The sequence below is a fragment of the Thermobia domestica genome, chromosome 7, assembly GCF_964235325.1.
Source record: "Thermobia domestica chromosome 7, izTheDome1.hap1.1, whole genome shotgun sequence".
Taxonomy (NCBI): domain Eukaryota; kingdom Metazoa; phylum Arthropoda; class Insecta; order Zygentoma; family Lepismatidae; genus Thermobia; species Thermobia domestica.
This window is the reverse complement of record NC_137460.1, coordinates 151745118-151770421: the sequence shown is the minus strand read 5'-3', so window position 1 is coordinate 151770421 and position 25304 is coordinate 151745118. Positions and strand designations below refer to the sequence as shown.

The window sequence follows — 25304 nt, the reverse complement described above, 5'->3', positions numbered from 1 at the left end:
AGAATACACTTGACTGTATCTTTTGTAATTAAGTGAACTAAAACTTCATTTTTTGATTTATAAATTACTTCGGTACATTTTGTGCCTGCTAACTTTTCGGTGTTGAATTCATGTTCCGATGTAGCATGGCATTTTCGATCTTTGTTACGCAACCAGACCATCGTAAGGTTTTGTGTCGAGCACGCGAGTATTTTTGCTAAATTAATTGATAGATATCTCCCTATAATTTCCAATCATTGTGACAAATTAGCATTTGAACATGGAAGATATAATTCACAAGAGAAATGTCTTTGTTAATTTACTGATGTGCTAATAAGTGGTGAAGGTATTTTTTTCTCTAAGTTTTGCACTGGAACATGCTATCATGTAATGTTTCTGTTTTATACTCCCTCATTCATTGTTTACGTTCGTAAGGTATATTTCAAAACAGTGGCAGATGATTATTGTCACAATATTGAATTCCCACACACAATTTAGTATTTTAAAATTGTGGCAAAATAAGAGATCATCACTCTTTCTGATCCGACATGTCTATAGTGATATCGAAAGACTGTTCTCAAAGCTGAAACCTAAATTGAAGGATTGATTCTTTTGTGCGATGGGGGCGCGGTGGCTCAGTGGTAGAGCGTTCACCTCTGGTGCTTGGGGTCCCGGGTTCGATCCCAGCCCCCGCCAAGTGAGCTTTGTGGTGGACAAACACCGTGCTCGTGGGTTTTCTCGGGGTTCTCCCGTTTCCTCCTACTTTCTTCATTCCACCATTTCATTCATTTCTCATAATCACCGTCTCCTTTAGCCTAACCGGCATAACCGTGGGACGTAAAACTCAGAGATTTCATTTTTTCTTTTGTGCGATGCGGTACATTCACACCGAATCGCGGAAGATTCTCGAAAAACTACGACATGCAAAACTTTTGGGCAGCGTTCCATTCAGTACCCCTTCAAATTCAAAAAATGTTCGTAGCAAGCGAATCATTTAACGAAATATGTCGTGACATAGTCACGGACGTCTCTGGCGGGGGGACAAAGGGGACGCGTCCCCTAATATTTTGAAGTACAAAATATTCTATTCTAATTTAATTTATTTACTAATGACAGAATAACATACAAATAATAATAGTTATATTTATTTGGAATATAATATTCAAGCTGTGAAACGATTATAACAGAGTTCTTGATACGTCTCAGATGGTCCGTGAAGATAAGCAGAAGGGTAAAAAATGGAATCGAACATAATAAACAGGTTGAGCTAGGTACTGCCATTTACATAACTTTCTTTGACCCCCCCCCCCAGATTTTACATGACAGAGACGCCAGTAGACAATTATTATTTTAATTTTGAAAGCTTTATGTATAATCTTTTTCAGGTAAGGGGGACAGTAAGAAATAGAACTTGGGATTAGAATATTTCTGGAACGGTATAAAATAAAATGTTTTTTGAGGAAAGTCGTATATATATGCGGCTCACCACAAAGCGTACATATCACAACCTGAAACTGAACAAATGACTCTTGGTTCTGGCTATACGGGCTCTAACACTGAGAGACTTGCACATTAGTTAGTAAAATGTCCATCTGCAATAACGGGAAGTCACGTCATATTAATGAGTGTACGCATGCATATTATAAGGAATGTTAATTTCAAAGTGACTCCCTATAACGTGTAAGCTATGGAAGCTATTCTATTTGTATTCATATATTTTTAATTAATTGGATCAAGAAATAAATTCAGAAGTAATCCCATTTACAGTAGATATCGCATGTAATATTACATGTGTTATTGTAGTCTACACTCAATAAAAAATGAAACAAAAACATCCTATTATTTCAAAATGTACCCTACCATATTTTCGCATAGTGTATAGCGTTGGCTTTCAAGCAACGAATTTTTTATGCGTAAGCATGTTCGTGGATGTCTGACAGTAGAAGAGAGAGAGAAAAAGAAAGAATGAATGAGGTGAAGAAACTCGTCTGTCTTTCCTCGTTGTCTAGAGCTAAAATGCTGCTCGGAGAGGCGGTAGTTGACCATTTGATTTCCTGGTCGTCTGTGGGCATAATCAAAATAAAACGAAGAAGAACCAAACTAGTTTTCTTGAAAGGAGAGAGAGAGAGAGAGAAAAAAGAATAAACTGCCCACGACTTCATCTCTTGAGTGTTCGCTGCTACAGGTGCTAAGATTTTTTCGACCGTGTAGTACTATGCTGCATATATATATATATAATCTTTTTTTACTGCTCATGTTGCATCTATCGTGTTTGAACTTTATTTTCTTTCATAGGTTCAGGTCGTATGAATTGTGACAAGGAAAGAATAAGTGTTTATATTTGAGTTTTCCGTGAAGTGTAACTACCTGTTAACAAATAACGCAAGAGAGAGAAAAAAGATAAATACTATATAAACACAGCTGTTTATTTTTAGTATTACTACTAATAGTAAAAAGCAGTAGTACGCTCGAATAAAACGTACGCTGAAAACGTACGTACAACCAAACATCTTGAACATCAATTATTTAAGTAAGGCTGAAGTCATGTTTATGCATTAAGTGTTAAAAAAAAAAAAAAAAAACTCATTAGGGAGATTTTAATAAACAATATGACTGTACTCCAACCACAATACTTGCTTGATTTAACACCTGCAGACTTCTTTCTATTCCTCAAGTTGAAACACACTATGAATGTTGTTTCCAATCCATAGAAGGAATAACAAAAAATTTGTGACGAAACCTCCAGTCTATTCGAAAAAGTGCATTCCAGAATGCGTTCAACTGGATATTTTTGTGAACATTTGTGTAGAACTTCCTTCTTGGTTAATTTGGACTTTAGCGTCTCGTTCAGCATCGGGGTTATATGAGACATGAATCTAGAACTTAATGTGGAATCCGAACCACGTGAGTTTCCACCCTGAAGGTGCGCACGCTAAATATATAGCTAGCGACAAGGGAGTTGATCCTTTTTCTTCTTTGACAGAGTAAATTATTATTCAAAATTAATAAGTTTCTCTCTTTTGAGAAATAATAAAATTAGTTTTTTTTTTTTTTAATACCGCGTGCTTGCTTACCATTCTGATTTTCCATTCTTCGTCTCTATAATTACGTATTTGGTGGTGTTTTTATTTCTCTTTCTTTCTCTCATATATATATCTTTGATATTTAAATCTTTGGTATTTAAAATTCCAAATATACTTCTCTGGAAGTATATTTAGATTACGGAGTGTTTTGTTGCATGAAGGTTGTCTCATCAATCGAAGTTGCTGGGGAACCTTGATTGATTTTGCAACTCTTATAAACTCCTTGAGGCAAAAGATGCTGCTCCGTAATCACGGGGAAATTAGCTGGATGGGTAAATATGTGGGTTTTGGATAACTAATCAATAAATGTTGCTGTCTTGTTTGACCTTGGAAGTTTACATACAGGAAAGAAGGCTATTAAGACTTCTAGCTTATTGTAACTTTGGCGATATATTAACAATTAATCTTCTGGAATTGATTCATCGATTGTTGATATTATACACTTTTAAAAGTAATTAGAAATTAACCAGGGACGTACGCAAGGGGCGTCCTGGAGGTTTGGTCCCCCACCCCGAAATCCCGACTTTTCTGTAAATTTAGTCTAATTTTAGGTATGATGTTACATATTTTTATATAATTTATCCTCATGTTCAATTTGATGCCCCCTTTCCGAAATAATTTCCTGCGTACATGCCTGTTGATCACCAACTTGAATACTGAATGATACTATTAGAAGTTACTCAAGGACATTTTAAACCTGTATATATAAAAGAAGTTCTGAGTAAGCGACTAACTTATCAACGCCCAGGCCAAACCCTTAGGTCGGCCGCTAGTTGACCGCAGTGTGGGACAGCCAGTCCGAGACAGAGAAGCGGAGGATTACGGAAAGAGAGAGGCCTGAGTAACATTCATCGCATAGACTCAGTGAATAGGTAATGGGGAAAGAGGATTCGTATCTCGCTTGTAAAGTCGCACGATGAGCGAAAGAGCGGAAAGAACAGTAATTTGTTACATAAAAAATACTTTAGTTTTTGACATTGAATTTCAGAAATATTCCATAATTCAATCGATGGAAACCTTCAGTGCCAATAACAAAGATTACTAGGGTATATATAATATGTGTGTTTGTGTGTGTGTGTGTGTAAATCAACTTAGCAGCGTAACAGTAGGGCGAATTGTCAGGACAGTATTTATATGATTGATATAGTGATATATGATTTAAAAAAGAAAATGTTCCCTGTTTATACTCTATATGCTAAAGTATTGTTAGTTAGATCAGAGTTTAGCATCCCGCCCAGCAGTGAGGCTATATGAGTTGCGGATCGACAGCTTAAAGTGAGATGCAAACCACATAAGCTCCCACTGAGAATAATTATCGAACAGTTACTTTTTGTTTTGTTTAACCAGATTTTATAAACGCTTTCACTCTTCAGTGGGACTTGCACCCACAGTGGATTGTGTTTTGCAATTTGAAGTTGAACGTCCGTGCTCACTCTCATATTGCTACCGGCTATCGTTAAACTAGGGTGTGTTTTTTAGAATGATGAAAGAGCAATATCATGGTTTGCCTATTCGTTTCTCCAATGTAATTTACTACAGAATATACTATTTCATTATTTTCACACAGAATAATTCACTGTTGAGATAGGTTCATCACACATTTTTACTGTTCGGCTATAGGTATAATGGCGTAATGACCTCAATAAAGTAAATCTAAATCAAGTAAACTAACATTATTATATTTCTTTTTAATTTTTATATAGCACTTACATGATTATTTGGCAAAGGAAAAAAATTTGTTTGCCCTCTCCTTCTTTCTATAACGACGCTTCTGACCGATACAAGAAAATCGTTTAAATCCTTGCCTACTTGGTTTTAAATTATCGCAGCATGGAATTTCCAATTAGTCCATTGACAAGGCCGGGTGGTAATTAGCTCATTAACATAACCCAACTCGCCTGCTATTATAGTTACATGATTCGTCTTTTAACTTGATTCTCATATAATCTTCATGGCTACTATCATGAAACACTGGATGCACTCTCACAACTTCAATTAACTTTTTCATTCCTTTTTAACACAAATATTTTTAAAGATTATTCACTCTACATTCACAAACATTTTCCGGTATTTAAAAGTCAAGAGTGGCTTTCTGCTATCGTTTTGAACAGGTTTGATATAACATTCAAAATGCTTTCAAAATATAACATTTCATATTCAGATTTACGGGACAGTCATTTATTTTCTTTTAAGCACATGGTTCCGTTGAAAGCAGTTTCCGTTAGATGAGGTTTCACTGAATTAAATTTATTATTGTTTTACCTATGTCGATAAATAGACGAGCGGTGTGTTTACAACAGTTTCAAAACGGAGGTCGGCGTAAGTGCTTTGGGGCTTGGTGTCAGTGAGTTTACTATTACGAAAGAAATACTAGATACATGAGTTGCATTGAATTTCCAACATATATAAACTGGATTAGTATTACATTCTCACGAAATTCTGCAACTTGGAAGGTACAGTCCATGAACAGTGAGTATCGTGACAGAGAATCGTTAACCAAGATTCTGTTATGCGTTGTCCATTGTGCTGAGGAGCATTGCGTTCCAGGTTTAAAGTATATTCTCTTGAAGTTCTGTCCGTGATGATGGTTAGTGTAGAACATTGAAAAGAAGCGAAATTTGCGGAAAGATAAAGAATTTGAGAAAATTGTGCCAAATACTTGTAGCTGTGATTTCTTTTTTTTTAATAAAAAAGAAAGTTAAGGAAAGCAATATTCGTGAAACATTCAGGCAAAAAAAGAAACGTTGCTATCCTTTATTTTCGTTGACCACTATGACAGTTGGTAGTTTGGTACTATACTATTCATGTGTCACGATAATACTTTGTCTTCAAATCATTGAAATACAGACGGCCAGGTATAACTAATTTCTTAATCAGTACCTTTTTTGGAGAATCCTTGGGAAGTCACTAATAGTGGCATTTAGAGCCTATGCAATGCCCAAGCATTATCCATTTGGATATGCGTAATCTATTCGTAATAACAGGCTATCGCGCCAGAAATTCAGAGCATCTTTTAGTACGTACATGAGGGTCGGCTGATAAATTCACTGCCTGAGGTACTTAACAATGATCCTTATTAACGATAGCACGAATTGCGACACTCTTTGGTAATATAAATATCATCATTTCAATAATAATCCCGTTATCTCATAATAATCTGTGGAGAACAAACATCATCATGTCAGTCTAAACCGAAACTTCTATCAGTTTTGAGCACTGCACCGTATTTTACTCCATGAAGAAAGGAATTCGTGTAAAGAAATTTTTGAATACATGTCTTCAACCCTAAAGAATTCTGGGCCTTCATATGTCATGGTTAAAAAAAAAAGGCTTGCTTGTTTCAACAAGAGCAAGAGAGCTGTGAAGATGACCTCCGCCTAGGGCGTCGTGTTGCATTGACACTGAAGAAAACATCACAAAAATCGAAAAATTAGTTCTAGCAACTGAAAAACAAAATTGTACCAGATAGGTGAAATGTTGCAGATTAATAAAGAACGAGTTGAAGAAAAAAATCCATTTTATATTTAAACATGAATAAATTAGTGTGTGCTGAGTACTAAAAATGCTTATGCTGCTTCAAGCAACAACTGAAGAGTTGTAAAGAATTTTTGGAATTAGCCGGAGACAATCTCGACAAAATTTGCGCCCGAATCTTAACTGTAGATGAGACTTGGATTCGCCACCGGAGTCTATGCAATGGATTAAAAAAGGAGAAAGGCTGCGAAAGAAATTCAGGATGGAAAAGTCGACTTCGAACCTTATGGCGAAATTTTTGGGACAGCGGAGGTGTTTCGCTGATCGATTATCTGCCAAAAGGGACTACGATGAATGATCGATATTATTCTAATTTATTGGCTCAGGTTCGTGAGGCAGTTCATGAGCGATGTGGGAAACAGCCACGGATTCTATTTTTGGAGGACAATTCGGTGTAAGGTAGATTCGGTGTAATACATATTGGATATTACCACTTACGATGATTTACGACACTTCATATTGTGAAAACGAAAACCATAAAATGTAACAAATAAAATGTTATTTCCTATTTCAAGAAAAGCAAATTTATTTTTATGCCTTCAGTTCTCTACCTCTTGCATGTCTATCGCGGGGTATTACTATAAACTACTTTTCAGCACACAATGAAGCTGACACCTTTTGTCAGAAATAAAACAATTATAAGTTCAGAGAATAGTTATAGGGACAACTGAAAACACCTTTCCTATAGTACATCATAGAACATATACAAGGTGATTCTTTTAAAACTCACGGATTTCATTTGGGTCTAGAATTTCTAACAAAAGTCCGATTTTCATGCGGTTTGTGGCAAATGATCAAGGAACGTTGGGAGATTTGTTGTTGCTACGCAAAGGGCATTTGCACGAAACTTTGCCTCACGTTCTGCCCCAGACAGAAACATAATATGGTCGTTAGTGAATAAATTGCAGGAAACAGGATCGCTTCTGAGGAAGACAGGGAAGCATCGGACCTCGCTGGCGGATGTTGTGAAAGATGTCAGGTACCGACTTTAAGTCACCCAAGAAATCTCTATTCAACATGTGACTTCGCTTCAAATATCCGATATCTCATTCGAACTGTAACGTACAATGGCGAATATTTGCTGTTTTTCTTGCGGCCTGCTCTATATTACCCCGGATGAATTTAAACCAGTAAATATAGTCCCATAAATCTTCCATCCCTCCTTGATGATTTGCAGCAAACCGCATGAAAATCTGACTTCACTTAGAAATTCTAGAGCCAAATAAAATCCGTGATTTTTCAAAGAATCACTCTGTATATACATATGTAAGATGCAAAAATATATTGATCAAAAAGGTCTTAGTGGAAAGGGCAATATAAAGCAGGATGGTTTTATCAGGTAATAGTTGTACAAATAGTTCAGACACTTTAGTTTGTTTGTCTTAAGGTAAGCAAATTAAAGTGTCTGATTGAAGGACTTTGAGGACTAAAGTGTCTGATTGGAGGACAAATTTCTCGTCATGTAAGGGCCATAAAATGTCGAAATCCCTCGAAATCTAGAATTCCAATAATTTCAGGAACACAATTCAATATAAAGCAATATAAAGTAGACAGTAAACAGTAAAAATGATAGTAGACAGTAAAAGTACGTTCTACACAAAATTTGAACTTCAAACTAATACACTCATTTATCCTCAAAGTTGAGTTTTTAATAAATCCTACGGCACACTACAACGAATCTTTTTTTACACCTAACATTCCCCACAACGAATTTTCTGTACACCGAATTTTCCTACACCGAAATTTCCTACACCAAATTTTCCTGCTCCCCTGTAAAACCATATAGCTATAGTAGGTAGATTGGAGTCCAGCCGAGGATTTAAGGTAGAATCCAAACCACCGTAGTGTGTTCAAATCTCAAGGCTCTTCTCCGAACAATCGAACCCGGACCCCATGCCTCATAGATGCGCTCGCTAGCCACTAGACCAACGCGAGGGAGGATATATATTAGAAACACATTTTATATCAGTTTTTCTTATCAGCAGTTAAAATGGGTATTAAAGGGCACGCGCGAATTGACGATGAGTCCAGTACAGCCTTCATTACGAAGAAATGAAATATTTAAGTTTTATGTTGGTCGTTTATGCCGTTTAAGCGAAAGGAGACGGTGATGATGAGAACGAAATGCTGGAATGAAGAAAGTGGAAGGAAACGGAAGAACCCGAGAAAAAAACCACGCTCACAGTGTTTGTTTATTACGAAGAGTTAGCATCTTAACAATGTTACGAAGAGTTAGCATCCTAACAGTCACCAGGAAGAACAAAAGGGACATTCTTCCCTTGGGTAATGTTATCTTTAACACGTCAGTACACGCCCCCCAATTGTAACATGAGAACACGCCATGACGGCAATTTGCTCACGAAAGTTTTGATAGTTAATTTCAGTATTTGTACATTTTTTATTGAGAGTGAGAAATTTATTCTATGAAATTTTGGCTTCTTAGCTTATTATAGACACTTTCAGTACCTAAAAAAGATTAACCTAAAGATTTTGAGAAAATTTTTGTTATGTTTTCACAGTTTTTGAATTTTCTATTACTACACGAGAACACGCCACGTTAGCATATTGCTGCACTCTTTGATTTACAAAGTATCGTCAGAACACGCGCTGTGAGCAAATTGCCGCATTAGCTATTTAGGCTATAGGAAATTTTCTCCGTCATATTGACACACGTTTTATTATTACAAATACAAAAAAAGTACAAAAACATCATTGATGTACTAGAATAGTGATGTTATGAAACTAGTCCAGTGAAATTTAGAACGTATATTTGCATGTCACCTTCTCCGTCCTTATCGTTTGCAGCTAGTCCTTGGCCACCCTCGGTGCAGTTTGTACATGATGGTCTTATGTTCCTTGCATTTCGGAGTGTTGCAGTTGATGCATAAGACAGAAATTTTCTTGTTCTTTCTACGAGGGCAGATACCGCGAACTCTATTGTGACCTCGCTGATCAGGAGCTGCTTGAAGTTCTTGCCTAATTGGCTGAAGTTGGAATATTTCAACTAGCCGGTCCTTTATTGACCTTTCGATTGGATAGTTTGCAGCTATTCTTCTTTGCGCATGATCCAAAATAAGCTGTCGGCCAAGTGATTTCAAGAAGTCTTTTCTTGCAGGCTTGTTGAATTCATTATCTCCCATGTTGTTGGCTTTCCAAATAACAAACGAATTTATTCCACCAACATTCAATTCAAAGAAAAACATTGTTAGTGGCCAGCGATTTGATACACTCGACAACAACAACAAACGGCCCTTAAAATACAACACTTAACACTAGAACACGCCCGTTAGCAGCCTGCTCACAACAATCTTTACGTGGTCACACGCGCCGTTAGCAATTTGCTCACGGTGACCAATACATACCCTTTAACTCCCGAACCACGCGCGTAACTGGCAAAACCGGTCAGGGCCAGGTGGAGGTGGGGTGGATAGGGGATAACTCGGCCCCTCCGCTCCTATTGTCTTAGAATAAGGAAAGTGCAGGTGTTTTTACAAAACTGCGGCAATTTGCCGCGGGTGCGTGTAACGACGTGTTAAATTATCCACCTTCCAGACGAAAAATTGGTTTTATTCGTTTGTCACTACAGCTATAATCATGTGCATTCGTTATTCTTAATTTGGCCACGTCCGCGGTCGGTTAGATATTTCCTGTGGAACCAAAGGTGCCAATTTATACAGCTTTCACTGTATTTCCAATATGTTCTCTTTATGCAGATAATTTAAGTTTAAAAAAAAGAAAGATAGAAAAAGAAAAGGAAGTCCCCTCTCTGGGAAAAGAAGATGCAGAAAGTTTTGTGGATGGGATTTATTCTAGTGTGATGGTGTGGTGTCTTCGAAGTTTTGCTTTGAGAGCCCAGGAATTTAAAATTAAAATGTTCGATCGTGTCAATGACCCTTTTATATTGGAATTCCATTTTGATCGTCTGGGGCACCGTTGATCTGCGGGCTGTGAGGAAGCTTATCAGGATGGTTGGAGTGGGTTGTTGCTGAGTAGAAATAAGAAGAACGCTCCTTTTTGTCTTCGTCTCCAGTTACAAATAAACGTAGGAATCTCAAATAATTGGGAAGAAAATGAGAATTCTGCGAACATTATACACGTTTCTTTCTTAGTATATTCTATTTAGTATATCATTATAATGATTTCAGATGAATCTTATACATAAAACAATAGCTTAAATTTGTATTTTTTTTTTTAAATAGTAGCTTTGCTATGTAAATAATGGCCAAAACAGTGCTCTGAACGGGTTCCGGATACTGGTATACTCCTTCCTAGGTAAACTAGACCTCAGATTGGGACCTGGGCAAGGGGAAGAAATAATATATATGAGGGACACAGGACACAGAAAATACTGTCAAGTTTTTTCGAACGAGTTATAAACTAATTCGCATTGGAATGCAATATTGTAATTATAAATTTAAAAAATATATAGACCCTAATATAGTGTGTGAAATATACTTTTACTTTGCTTTTTCGGTTTTATGTGTTCTTGTCTATTTTCTAAAGTCTGCTTTTGAATAAACAAAGATGCGTTTTTGTTTAATTACCTAAAAGTGGGCTCTGGTTCTGTCAACTGACTAGGGGCCTGTCTTTTTTTAAGTCCAAACATATTTCCAGAAGTCTCCAAGTAAGAAGTCGGGCAGAAGAGTTTTTGTTTGTTTTACAATTCGGACATAGAATCATGCCCAATTTGATTTGTAAATATTGATACTTTGAATTGAAAATAAACATGAATGTGGATAGTCGGATATACTTCCCAGACGTTGTGGTACCGGCTAGCTATTCGCAACTTTCTTTCGGGTTATATTATTCAGCAAACTAGATTAGGGAACTACATGTAGGAATATGCACATTAGGGTGGGACGAATTTTAACTTTTTTCGAAAATAGGTTCGGCGAAGGTTAAACTGTCTTTTTTAGAGGGCAAAGTTGTCCAGATTTTTTTTCAGAATTTTTAGTCAACACCTTCATGTGCCACATCGAGGTTTTATGGAAAATGTATGACGTTACACCAATCGACACGGGAGATTTAAAGGGGCTCTACTTTCGGGATACATCCGAAGAAAAATCGACAAGTGCGAGGAAGCGCCCTTGTTAAAATGCCAAGTAATAAATCATGAGTGGTTGGATGAATTCGCAAACGTTGAAGACCTCGGTGCGGACCAACAATATTTACTAGCAATCTGCATAGCAATTCACTCAGGATAATGCAGTGATTTATCCAGAATTTTGAATTTAGGGGGGTGTTCAAAAAACCTGGGGGGGTGCAATCTTGCATTTTTTTAAAATACAAATTTTAGAATTCGTTGATGCAACGAACGATTGGATTGGATTTCCTTCCTCAGCCAGAGCCAATTAGCGTCGACTTTCTCATCCTTGGTGTGACGTCGAGATGAAATCGTTGGCAATCAATTGATCAAATGTTGTTGTGACGATCACAGCCGTGTAAAGGTTGATTTCCATTCAATCTTGCGTTGCGTACTTTGCTTGAAAATTTACCTTGTCGAATATAAGTTGTTTTAGTCTATTGGCAGGAGCGGATTAAGGGCGGAGCCAATAGAGCCCAGGCTCCGGGGCTCGTACCCTCAGGGCCCTTCCCCAAAATCACTCTCTTTAATGATAAAATACAGCAATCAATTTATTATATTATAGGCTTCAGATACATGCTAATTTTTTCCCCGCTGATGTATGGTTAGAATTAAATCATCTTCCACCAGCGTCTTTACGATACTTATTTCTGGGGCTGAGAAGTAACGTAGTATGCCATAAAATATTAATTTCACAGAAGAAGCGAAAAAGTGTTTGCAAGACAACATATTGTTGAATTGTGTCGATTGTTTATTGGCGGAAAAAATGTTCACTTCCTGCATTTCAGTTGTCCACACCTCAAAACTTTCCTAGTGTCCCTCGTACTAATGTAGGCAAAGAAAAATATGATAACTCAATTTCCGACAAAAAGTGACAGCATAGTTTACCTCTCAGCCCCAGATTTTGTGAGGGCGTGATAGTGCTCTCAACGGGTCGGGTCGGGTTGAAGACCGACCTGACCCGTGATTCGATCCGATTGACCTGACCCGATCCGTAACCCAATCCGAGCTGATCCGACCCGTTTGAGAGCACTAGAAGGTCACGACACTGGGTGAACTCCAAAATGCACTCCCATTGGGAATTAAACCCGGACCACGTGTACCGAAGTCTTACACGTTAACCACTAGCTAGATCATTGGTGGATTTGTATATGCATCTTAATGAATATTTGGCACTTTTGAGGTTTGGTTATTTCTTTTGATAACTGATACCATTAGTGTTCTCACCTGCTCGGACGTCAGGGGGTCTTCTCGGAAGGCAGTAGCAACAGTGTTGGGCAAATTTCAATTCAATTAACAATTAATCTGTAAATTTAATTGTTAATTGCAATTAACAATTGCAGTAAGTAATGGTTAATTGTTAATTGCAGTTGGCCATTAATAATGGAGAATCAATTGCAATTAATCAATTGATTGAAAGTAATTGCAATTGATTTCCACAGGAATTACTTTCAATTGATTGATCAATTGATTGATTTCACTGATTAATTTTTAACACTGTAGTTCAGAGAGGGCGTGGGGCAATGAAAACTTGAGCCATGACCAATTGACTCACCACCTGTCGTGACCCACCATGAACCACCCTCACCCACTGTGACCCACAGACCCACCAAAACCCATTGTCATCAACTCTGACCCATCATTCACGCCCTCTTCTCTACTGACTAAAGAGTTTAAACTTTGTAATAAAACAAACCTATGAAATTATCACTCATCGGAGTTTGAATTTCTACGATCAATCGCTCAAGCACCGCTCCATTACAATAACGGCGGATCTGACTTTTCTAATATAAATAAAATAAAGAGTTTGTTCGTGTGTCTGTCTGTCTACCTTTGTGCGGTCTGTGGACCAGACTAGTGGACCGAAACTTTTCAAAATTTGGTCACGGGTAGCTTGGTCTAGGCCCCAGATCAAGACGAAGAGTTTTTTTTTTCAAATTTCGAACTAGGGGGTCTCAGAGGGACGTTTACCGGGACCGGCCTGGGGACCAGACAAGTTGACCGAGAGTTACCAAATTTTGGTTAAAGATACATTGGTTCAGGTCCCACACCAAGGCGAAGCGTTTTTAACAAAATTCGAACCAGGGGGGTCTCAGGGGATCGTTTAGCATGACATGTAAAAGTAGTAGAAAATGACCGATATCAGTGTCGATTTCATAGTTTTCACGGTTGCTGAGATCAATGGTGAAACTCCGATCGCATTAACTTCCAAATTCACCCAATTCGGCTGCGGGCCGTGGGTCAACAGGGGGGGATAACCCTGATAGTTTTCGAGAAAGGGGGAATGACATTTGGGGAGCTATCTTGGCGCCAAGATGTCATTCCCTCTTTCTGGAAAACTAGGTACAAACAAAACTTTTTTCGGTACAAACGATTTGCTTTCGAATGGTGTATTTCAATTTTTTGTGCTGTTATACGGGGAGGCTATCTTGGCGCCAAGATACCCCCCCCCCAAATGTCATCCCCTCTTTCTCGAAAACTTTCAGGGTACAAACAAAACTTTTTTCGGTACGAACGGTACAAACAATTTGCTGTCGAAAGGTGTGTTTCAATTTTTTGTGCTGTGACACGGGGGGCTATCTTGGTGCCAACATAGCCCCCCCTAACAGTTGACCTCACAAGTAACCCTATAAGGAAAATGATACAAACGAAAATATTTTCGGTACAAACGGTACAAACAAATGACCTAGTCATTGTTTCGATTTTCTAAAGTGGGGGGGGGCTATGTTGCCATACGTTGTATACCGCCGTGGTGCGTTCGATTCTGTTTCAGGGCCGCGGTGGCTCAGTGGTAGAGCGTTCACTTCTGGTGCTTGGGGTCCTGGGTCCAGCTCCCACCATGTGAACTTTGTGGTGGACAAACACCGTGTGCGTGAGTTTTCTCGTTGTTCTTCCGTTTCCTCTCACTTTCTTCATTTTACCATTTCATTTATTACTAATCATCACGGTCTCCTTTAGCCTAACCGGCATACTGTGAAACGTAAAACTCAAAGATTTCATTTTTTCATTCTGTTTCACTGGGGATCGAATCCAGAACCTCGTGCACCAATAAGCACGTCTAGAGAAAAAGTAAGTGGAAACTGTAATTCTGAATATAGGATGATACAAATGTATCACATTAGCTTTCTCAGTTGGTATTGCTATTATTTTCTAACATCACTACACATTCTTGGAGAGTTTCAATTGCAATAAATTGACGAAGGATGCTGCAAAACTTCACAGTGTCCTTAAATGGGAAAGGTTTGAAAAAGTTGCATGCAGGCTAGTTACATGTATTTGGTTGATTTTATAGTTTTATTTGTATTTTCGAGTTAGTAATTGGTACTGATTATTAAATTATTATTTCAGGTCATTTCCACTGGAGAACCCACAATTGGAGAGTACCAACGTGATTGGAACCCTAAATATTGTAAGTAATGTATTTGGTAAATTTTCTTGTGTTGCGAAGTGCGAAATAGTTGTGTGTGTGTGCGTAGTGTAATAGCAGAAAGCTTCAGGGTATACGTATATTGCTAATTGAGAAGGAATTTCCGGCATAAGCTATTCATGAAAGTCAAACCATCGAATTCAGAATATAGCTTACGGAATGAGTATCAAGGTCAAATTGTGAATTTAGTCGCAGGAAATCTACTTTTAATTTAAAATGATAATAAAACAAGCAAATGGTACATACTTACATAAACAGAATGATATACAGATTCAGTGATATCTGATTTTTGAAGATCTGATGTAAGATTACTAGCATTGATAGATTCTTCCGATCAATGTTCAAAAGGTAAAAATTAGAGGTGATTTGTGGCCTGAAGAAAGGGAGATGTAGACGGATGAAAATGCCAAGGTCAAGCTATATTATTGTCTGAAATCCACTTCGCCGCCTTCGTTTTGAGTTTTTCTTTCAATCACTTTGAGGAATGTGAGAGAGCAAAAGGTGTGGGAACACAAGGCTGAAACCTTAATTTGCTCTTTCCTTTGTCTTTCCTCGCTCTGTTCGTGGAAGCAAAAGATTAATATTACTGATTTTGGAAGTTGCTGTAGCATACTAATTTGATACTGTTATTTGTCGTGCAAGAGAACCCACATTAACGCAAATCTTCATATGTGTATGGGTTAAAAAGTGTTTAAAACTCTTTATGACCTGTTAATAGAGTTGTCTTCTTTCCAAAGTAGTGATGAACGCAAGAGTCATGGTCTTGCAGTTTTTGCAAGAGTCTTGCATGCAAGAATAAGACCAGGAATCCCGATGCAAGACCAAGACCAAGACCAATGGGTGCAAGACCAAGACCAAGACTCTTGCGCAAGTCTTCCACAAGTACCGCCACTACTTGAATTTTTTTAATAGAATGTAAAAAAGGAGGAGATGAATTTCTTGGCTTCAGTAAAAATGCTGCTATGGTGGATATGTCCCCAGTAGTTTATGCAATCCGTGTGAGTTGATCTGCCCCTGTAGCATATAGCTACAGTATGTCGTTTTCTGAATTGGTTGTTCGCGTTTTCTGTAGATATTGCTCGTTTCCAAGCCACACAGATATCATTTTGCGCCATGTGAGCTTTTTTGGTGGACAAACACTGTGTACGTGGATTTTCTCGGCGTTTTTCCGTTTCCTCCTACTTTCTTCATTCTACCATTTCAGTCATTTCTCATTACCGTCTCCCTTAGCGTTGATGAATAATCGTTAGACGTTAAACTAGAAGCATATTAGTGGTGTTCTTCATCTAAAACTAAAGAGAAATGTAGTAATGAACATCGGTAATACCGTATACCATAGGTGTCGACTACATGGGTATGGTCTTGGCTCCGAGACTCAAGCATCCGTTGGAAATTTTTAATGTGTGCTCATAAAATTAATATCAAAATAACATTTTCATGACATTGACAAAAACTTAGTGCATGCGACCGCAAGTTTGATTTCATGGAAGAATGCTTATACGTTGAATAATTATTTATTAATATAACTTTTAGCCTCCTTAGGTATACGGCACATCGAGGATTAAACGATATAACCAGACCCGCAACCAGAGGGGTTCTAGGAAGGCCTGGCCCCCCTAAACTTTTCGTGACCCCTCCAGACATCAGTACAAAAATCACAATTAAGATATTTTTAAGGAAATTTTTAATGACTTTTTCCCCTAACATATTCGTGCCTCGCCTCCCCCAAACCTCTGTGGCTGGTTTCTGGCCTGGATATAACATTATACTATCTATATTATAAAATTGAAAGTGACTATTTTTGTGACTACTAATCTCTTGAACCACCCAACCGATCTCGATCAAATTTTCAACATAGATGAAATTTGGGCCTGGAAGTGTTTTCATCATTTCACTTTGACGGTAAAACTTACGGGAGGGAAGAAGGGTGAGTTATAAAATAATAAATAAAACTTAATAACTCTTGAACCAAACGTCCAATCTCGATCAAATTTTTAACATAAATAAGGTTCAAGCCTGGATTGTTATTGCTCAGTTCACTTTGACGGAGCAACGTAGGGTTGAAGGAGGAGGGGTAGATGTACAAAAATCAATATAAATAAAAATAAAAGTGACTAAGTTTGTAACTTAATAACTCATGAACCGATCTCAATCAAATTTTTAACATGTATGAGGTTCGGTCCTGGAAATTTTTCAGAGTTTGTTTCAGTTTGATGGTAGAACCTAGGGGAGGGGGAGGTGTGTATAAAATAAATAAAACTTAATAACTTTTGAAACATTCGATCGATCTTAATCAAATTTTCAACATAGATGAAGTTCAAGCCTGGAGCGATTTTTATCATTTTACTTTGACGGTGCAACGTAGGGGAGGGGGGAAGAGAGATATTTAAAAAATAAAAATATAAGTGACTGTAACTTCATCACTCTTGAACCAGGTGATCGATCTCAATCAAATTTTCAACATAGATGAGGATCGGACCTGATATGGTTTCTATCATATCACTTTGACGGTGCAGTTTAGGGGAGGGGGAAATATATTTAAAAATGATCGAAAATGGCCGATATTAAAATGGAATATATAGTTTTAGGTGTCGCTGAGATAAACATTGACACTTCTGATGCTGTTTAAATCCAAATTCAGCCCCGGAGCTTGGCGGACGGAAGGGAAGAGATATAATAATGATCGAAAATGACACATAATAATAAAAAATGACCAAATATTAGTGTCGAATCCATAGTTTTCGGCGTCGCTAAGGTAAACAGTGATACTTCCGATCGCGGTTAAATGCAAATTCAGCACCGCAACTTCGGGGAGGAACGAGATATATATAAAAATGATCGAAAATGACCATTATCAATGTCAAACTCATGGTTTTTGAGGTCATTGAGATGAATATTTCCAATGTCGTGCCTCGCAACATGGAAGAGGAGGAGATATATAAGTTTATTGAAAATGACCGATATTAGTGCCGAATCCATAGTTTTCGGGGGCTCTGAGACAGAGAGTGACACTTCTGATGCCATTTAAATCCAAATTCAGCCCCGCACCTTGGGGAGGAGGAGGGGAGAGAAATATAAAAATAATCGAAAATGACCGATATCAGAGAGTGACTAACGTAATATATTATTATTATTATTAGTAGTAGTAGTAGTAGTAGTAGTAGTAGTAGAAGTAGTAATAGTTTAATCCAACGAAGTGGGTAATCGATGCTAGTAATCAATATTCACAAGTAAGACTTCAAATAACTTGGAGTTTGATGCCGTTATTTTGTATTTCTAATACAGCACAAAAGCATTTATATAAATTGAGTTTACACAAAAGACATAGACAGTTAAATCGTTTCCAGTTTTTACTCAAATTATTCTAAAATATTAAGAGGTTTGATAATAATAATTATTATTTTAATTTTCTCTCTCTGTCTCTCTCTCTCTTTTGTCAATATTGCTAAACATATGATCATCATCATAATAGCTATTCTGCCATTATTGACAGGTTACTTGGTGCAACTGAGAAGGTTCAATGGTCCTCAGCTAGTATCTTCGTCTTGACGTAGCAGTTTTCTGTTTTAATACCTTCATTCAATTAGTCTCCTTCGCTCCCTCCCCCTCTTTCCTTCCACAATATCCTCTAGCACGTCCCTCATAATACAGTTCCTCCCCAGCTAATAGCCTAATAAGTTCCTCCTCAGCCAATATGCTAATCAGTTCCTCTTCCTCCTCTTAACAATATCTACAATTATTCTTCTTTTCATCTACTGCTAATATTTCTACACCTTCTCATTCGATTTCCATTCAACACAGCTAATTCTCTCCTTTTTTCTCCATGCCCATGTTTCGAAAGCCTGCAATTTTTTCATCACTTTTGCGTAATGTCAATGTTTCTGCTCCATAGAGTACAGATTGAATTCAATAAAACGAAATCTCAATATTTGATTGGAAGTTTGTTTAATACATGGATTAGCTAATCGTGGTTGAAAAGAAAGATCTGACGTCTTTAGAGTGTAAAAATACTTTTGCAATTCATGGTATTTCAATAACCTGTGCCGTCTTGTTTTTCTTTCATGCATCTCAGGGGTAGCCTCCCCAGTTCGGGAACCAGTGGAGTGTTGGATCTGTTAAAAATATAGAAAGATTACGAAACGTTGCTATTTAGGCATATCTTAGAAGGAGAGAAGCGTGGGCACCCATTAAAAAAATAAAGGTCATCACCTATGTTGTACACTATCATCATACAGTACTTACACGAAGGCAAACTATATTACATTTAGAAACATACATTGTATTTCCATTACTATTGGCGCATTGTAGAGTTTATTATCCCTTATATCCATAGTAAAATTTACGTATGAAAGGCATAAGATTTCTTAAAAGCAAGACTTGCAAAACTCTTGCATGCAAGACCAAGACCGAAACCAAGACTGGGTGTGCAAGACCAAGACCAAGACCAAGGGTTCCATTGCAAGACCAAGACTGGATGTGCAAGACCAAGACTATCCCGGTCTTGGTCTTGTCTTGTATTTGCTCATCACTCTTCCAAAGCAATATTTATGGATACTTCATGCAACTAATGGGCGAGAAATGAATCAGCAGTCCTTGTTCCATATAAGTCCGTATATAAGTCTTTCTAGTGAAGAGAAATCGTATGTGTCTTAATTGATGAAAATGAGAATTTATATCACATCGGCCTATATCTATCTAATATAAATAAAATAAAGAGTTTGTTTGTGTGTGTGTGTGTGTCTTTCCCTCTGTGTGCGGCGTGGGCACCAGACGAGTAGACCGAGAGTTACCAAATTTTGGTCACAGATACCTTGGTCCAGGCCCCAGATCAAGAGGAAGCGTTTTTTTTTTTCAAAATTCGAACCAGGGATCTCAGGGTGGCGTTTACCGAGACCGACTTGGCGACCAGACAAGTGGACCTAGAGTTACCAAGTTTTGGTCACAGGTACCGTGGTCCAGACCCCAGACCAAGACGAACAGTTTTTTTTTTCTAAATTCTATCCAGGGGGGCGAGATACGTAAAAATATTCGAAAATGACCGATATTACTAATACAGTGTCAAATCCATAGTTTTCGCGGTCGATGAGATCAATGGTGACAGTTTCATTGATGGTAACTCAAATTCAGCTACCGTCGTATGCGGACCGGGGTCACCTGCCGGGGGAGGGGAGTTACCGAGACATGTAAAAATAATCCAAAATGACCGATATTAGTTTCAAATCCATAGTTTTCGCGGTAGCTCAGATGAATGGCGATACTTTCACAGGTGTATACTTCCAAATACACCCCCATGCGAAGAATGGGTAATTCAGCTAGTCATATATAAAATATGTCCAATTTATATGCAAAGTAATACATAATCTATGTACCTATGTAGAAGGAGTAAGGACATATGTTACTTACCTAAGTAGTGCAAAGTAAAAATAGGATAGTTATCACAATATTTTAATGAAATAATAATAAAAATGGGAACTTTTTAATTTCCGAGAGAATTACGTTGGGACGTGGGACATTTTCTCCGAAATTGGGGTTGTCTCGATAAAATCGAGACAGATGGCAGTGGCGGATCTAGGCCAGGGCCGAGGGGGGCTACCTCTCCAGTTTTTGGAGTGACAAAAATAATTTAAGCCATTATTTATATTTTTTGAAAGTTTATAGTAAACTCATGATATACCTATCATAGTTTGGGTTCTGGCTGCCTCCCCACTTTTTACCTTCTAGATCCGCCACTGACATATGGTAACCCAATTTGTTAATGTGTGTGCTGTACCTACGTGTGGTTTGAATATTACTATATTTTAAATAAAATGATGTTAATATTTTAAGTAATGTTGATTTGAGCAGTATGAGATGAAGATTAAAAACAGAAATCAGTTCTGACCAGAATCAATTCTGATTTGTATGCAAGAATTGGACTTACTTCTTCGTGATTAATTGCATAGTGTTTTCACCTGTTATGGGAAGATTCGGATTCAGTCCGATAGAAGTACGCACATATGATTTGAATCGCACACCATTTTAATATAGCCACAATGCTGAAAGGACGCGTAATATTGCACACTTACAAAAAGATAAAAGTGTCATGGTAGTTTTATATTTTTATGTATGTCTCTCATGTCGTTTGACGTCTGTGAGCGGTGGCTTGTCTGACCAACGTTGAATTCTGCTTAATGGGGCGGCTATGACCGAATGCAAATGTGGCTTTTATGGTCGATTTGTCTGATAGATATGGCTGAAGTTACCGGTGACGTTTCCTACACGTTACATGACTTAATATAGTAGAATTACAAACTAAACCAACTTTTCTTATCAACAGTGAAAATGTGAAAAGGGTATTATGTTCACACATAACTATCACTAAGTCAAATATTGCTAACAATTCAAAGATTTAGGCACTTGAAACTGTCACGAGTGGGCACAAGAAGATTGGCGTGTTTTCCCGTTGAATGAATACTGTCACTGTAGGTCCTGACCATCAGAGAAGAAAAGTTGGTTTTGTTTGTAATCAAACTATAATACAGATTATTCTAAATCGTTTCAGTACGCTAAGTCAACACAAAATTCTATACTCTGATCGTGATCCAAAAGCATGGACAGTACTCATTTGGATGCACTGGAGGATAATTAGAACATTATTTTCGAAAATCAACAATTCACCAAGGCTACATACGTGTATTTTGTAGTATATTCCTTTTATAATGAGTTTTATATTGTCATTAAGCTGAAAACAACAGTATAGTATGAATGCACAGTGAGATTTCTTTAAAAAATTGCTAACAACGATAGGAGAGAAAAAAGGTGCGATTACCGTAAAAAGTATCGAATTTGAGATTTCAGCATATTTATACGTTTCGTATCGCCTACATGCCGAAAAGGTATTTTTTGGATGACCTGTCTATTCTCGAAAATGTCAGACAGTTTTGTTCACATGTTTTAAATAAATTAATGTAGATGGGATTGTTTATTTTTAATTTTCTTGAAAAATATTAAGACGATTTGCTTGATATTTCATAAATCAGCATTCCACTAATATATCCGACAAATGACGTCATGTTTTAGTTTAAAAATCTACAGTTAGTTACTCTTCATTAAAAAAAAAAAAAAAAAAAAACGATTATTCCAAAAGCGAGCGATTTTGTTGATATTTCATGTGTAAGAAGATTTCACTAAGAGTAGTACAATATTGCATAAATTATTTAATTTATGAAATGAGGAAAATAATTTTCAATACGATAGCCTGCACTTTTTTTTTATTTATTTTAAAGTACAGTCATTGAATTTTTCCTTGTTATTTTTGTTTGTCGTAGTCTCAGTGTTTTGCATTTAAAATGCTTAATGCATATGTAGTGTCATATGTTTGTGCCATAGGGAGAATGGTTTTGTGAAGCTGATGAACAATTCCCTGTCGCGGAAATGATCGTAAATAATGTAGGTGGTGGCTCGTGTGACAGCTACGAGACATTCATTCTTGCTGTGCGCAAATGTGCTTCTCGTTATTTACTTTCGGGTGAACAATTCGCATGGGGGGAAATATATTTGAAAGCTCACAATGTGGAAAACGTGGTTGCTAACATTATTTGGGCGTTTCATCAACTGCGGGCTATCGCCTTTCGTTTCTATCTAAGAGTTCGAATAAGCTTTCTTGATTGATTGATGAATCAAGGCATACCTTCATCGAAGCACGTTTACTGTGTGTGTTTTTAACTTGATTGTAAATTGCATCGTTGACATAATGCTTCGCTTTCTCTATACTGTCATTGGACAGTTCACACGTGATACCAGTACCCTTTCATTTTTATTTATTTATTTATTTTAAATTTAAATGTGTGGATACTGTAAATGGCTTCTAACCTGTTGTGTTCAAATTCAATAAAATATGATAAATATATCAGTGAAAGGAACGTCTACGAAATAAATATGTACAAATTCATTATTGTTCTAGACGTAAATGTCGAGGCTATACCGTATTTCGTGGTGCCTTTCATCGATTTCGGCAACGAAATCATAGCAAAATAAATTAAAATGTATTATTATAATAAATAGAACAAAAGAAAATTTAATTCTTTGGAATAATTGTTCCCCATTTGGAAACTCAGTTTTGAGTTTCAGGCTAGTTACGAAGAAAAATAATATTCAGAAGTTGTGGTGTATACCTGCATTGTGGTATATACTTTGGTATACTCGAATTTGCGTTTAAATTTTCATTAGTATTAGTTGCTTTGGAGTCATGTTCATTTGGATTACTATGTGCTTCTACTTTTGTCTTTTTTGTACAGTTAAATAATGTAATTGTATTTCTTTACCTTTTGAGGTTGTTATACTGTATATATGATTTTTAAACTTCAACAACATTGATTTGTGTGTGTGTATGAGACATAAACTGATCAGATTTTGTAGTTTGCAACTCTTTCATAATTGGATCAAAAGCTCCAATATATTTCAGGCAAAAATTTTCTTGTAGGTCTTATATCTGGAGAGCTACATATAGTGTAGCCAAACTATATCTTAACTCAGTATGATGTGCTTATTCCGTTATAAAAAAAAAAAAAACTTGATTTAGGGGCCGTTCGAAAATTTTGTGGCCCCTGATCCAAAAAGTCGAACATATTTCATTCAATCAAAAGTTTTCTTGCACTCCTTATATCTGGGGAACTACATATAGTGTAGCCAAACCCAAACTATCACTTAACTCAGTATGATGTGCTTATTAAAAAAAAAAAAAAAAAAAAAAAAAAAAAAAAAAAAAAAAAAAAAAAAAACAACGAAAACTCGATTTAGGGGCCGTTCAAAATTTTGTGACCCCTGATCCAAAAAATCCAACATATTTCATTCAATCAAAAATTTTCTTGTTGGCAAATAAATTCAGCTGAACTTTCATTATTATTATTATTATTATTACTTGTAAGGTCTCACTATTTAGGCTAAAAAGCATAATCCATTCTCAAAGCTAAGCTTAGTTCTAATAGTTAACTTTTCTAATAGTTAATTTCTAATAGTTAGTTCTAATAGTTAATAATAAGTATTCAAATGCTAGACAGCAAGTAGCCGAATAAGAAAATATTGAAGCAAAAAGTTAAGAGTTTTTCCGCTATTAATGTAGCATGGTGAAAATAATGCTTTGTTTTTGATAACCCCAAACTTTGATTTCTGTCTACAGGTTGAGAGAAGTTCTACCGCGCTCATTTGATTTACCTGTGCGTGCATCAAAGCTGAAAACTAATTTCCTTGTTTGCAAGTGACTTTAGTCGCAAAGCAGGGTTGCTAGAGAAATTTTTACTTGAAATTTCTTTCATATGTAGTTTTTCAAGAAAATTAAAAGGATGTCAAACCAGATCAAATTTAATGGAATCAGTCGTGCAGCGAAACCAGAAAAACATTATGGGACTAATACACGGGCATGTCAACGAAGCGCAGACAAGGGCACATGTTATATAAATCAACCAATACACTGACCATGTGTCACTCACTGGCTGAAATGTTCTCCGCACAGCTAAACAGACTTTCGTGTACTCTTGCGGAGCCATATTAGGGATTTAATTTCAATACACATAGGTGAACCGAATTGCAGGGGGGCAGATAACAAACAAGTCTCATTTTTTATAGTTATCTGAAATACTGGTATAGGTCGAAGCACTGGTAAAATTAGTTAACAAATAGAAAGAAGTAGTCAACTCACTATCGCTACAACCATGAAAAGCTATGGCTAGTCAGATATAGCGCATGCAGCGTGGTGATGCGTAGTCAGTGCATCAGGTCTCATTATTTGTGACTTTCTGGACTTGAGTTCGCTACTTCTTAATTCACGTAGTTCCCCAAGTGTCTTATGATGATGAAAAAAATGAAGTGAAATCTTTTATTTTTTTAACCCATGATTATGCCTTGGAGGTTATAAGAGGTGATAACAATGAACGAAATGGTGCAATGAAGATAGTAGGAGGAAACAGAAGAACACGAGAAAACATATGTAGTAGTGGTTGTTCACCAGACTATCAATTTGGCGCGAACTGGAATCAAACCAAGGACCCCATGCACCAGACAAAGCGATTACCACTGAGCTACCACGGCCCTTCATGATGATGGGCCAACACACAAAAAAGTTGGTAGTCCAGCTGAGGGTCGTCAAGTCTAGGAGGCTTAGATGGGCGGGTCATGTAGCTAGAATGGAAGAAAGTAGAGACGCTTTCAAAGTCTTGACTGG

At 37.1% G+C, this 25304-nt stretch overlaps 1 protein-coding gene across 6 annotated transcripts in view; it reads left to right on the top strand.

Annotated features, from left to right (window-relative positions):
• Positions 1-25304, top strand: part of trio (trio Rho guanine nucleotide exchange factor) — a 1041517-nt gene that overhangs the window by 147629 nt on the left and 868584 nt on the right. For all 6 annotated transcript variants that reach the window (XM_081765424.1, XM_081765422.1, XM_081765425.1 and 3 more), the window contains exon 2: positions 15028-15088. The gene's annotated coding sequence lies outside the window, so the exon portion shown is untranslated. The remainder of the gene's footprint in view (positions 1-15027; positions 15089-25304) is intronic.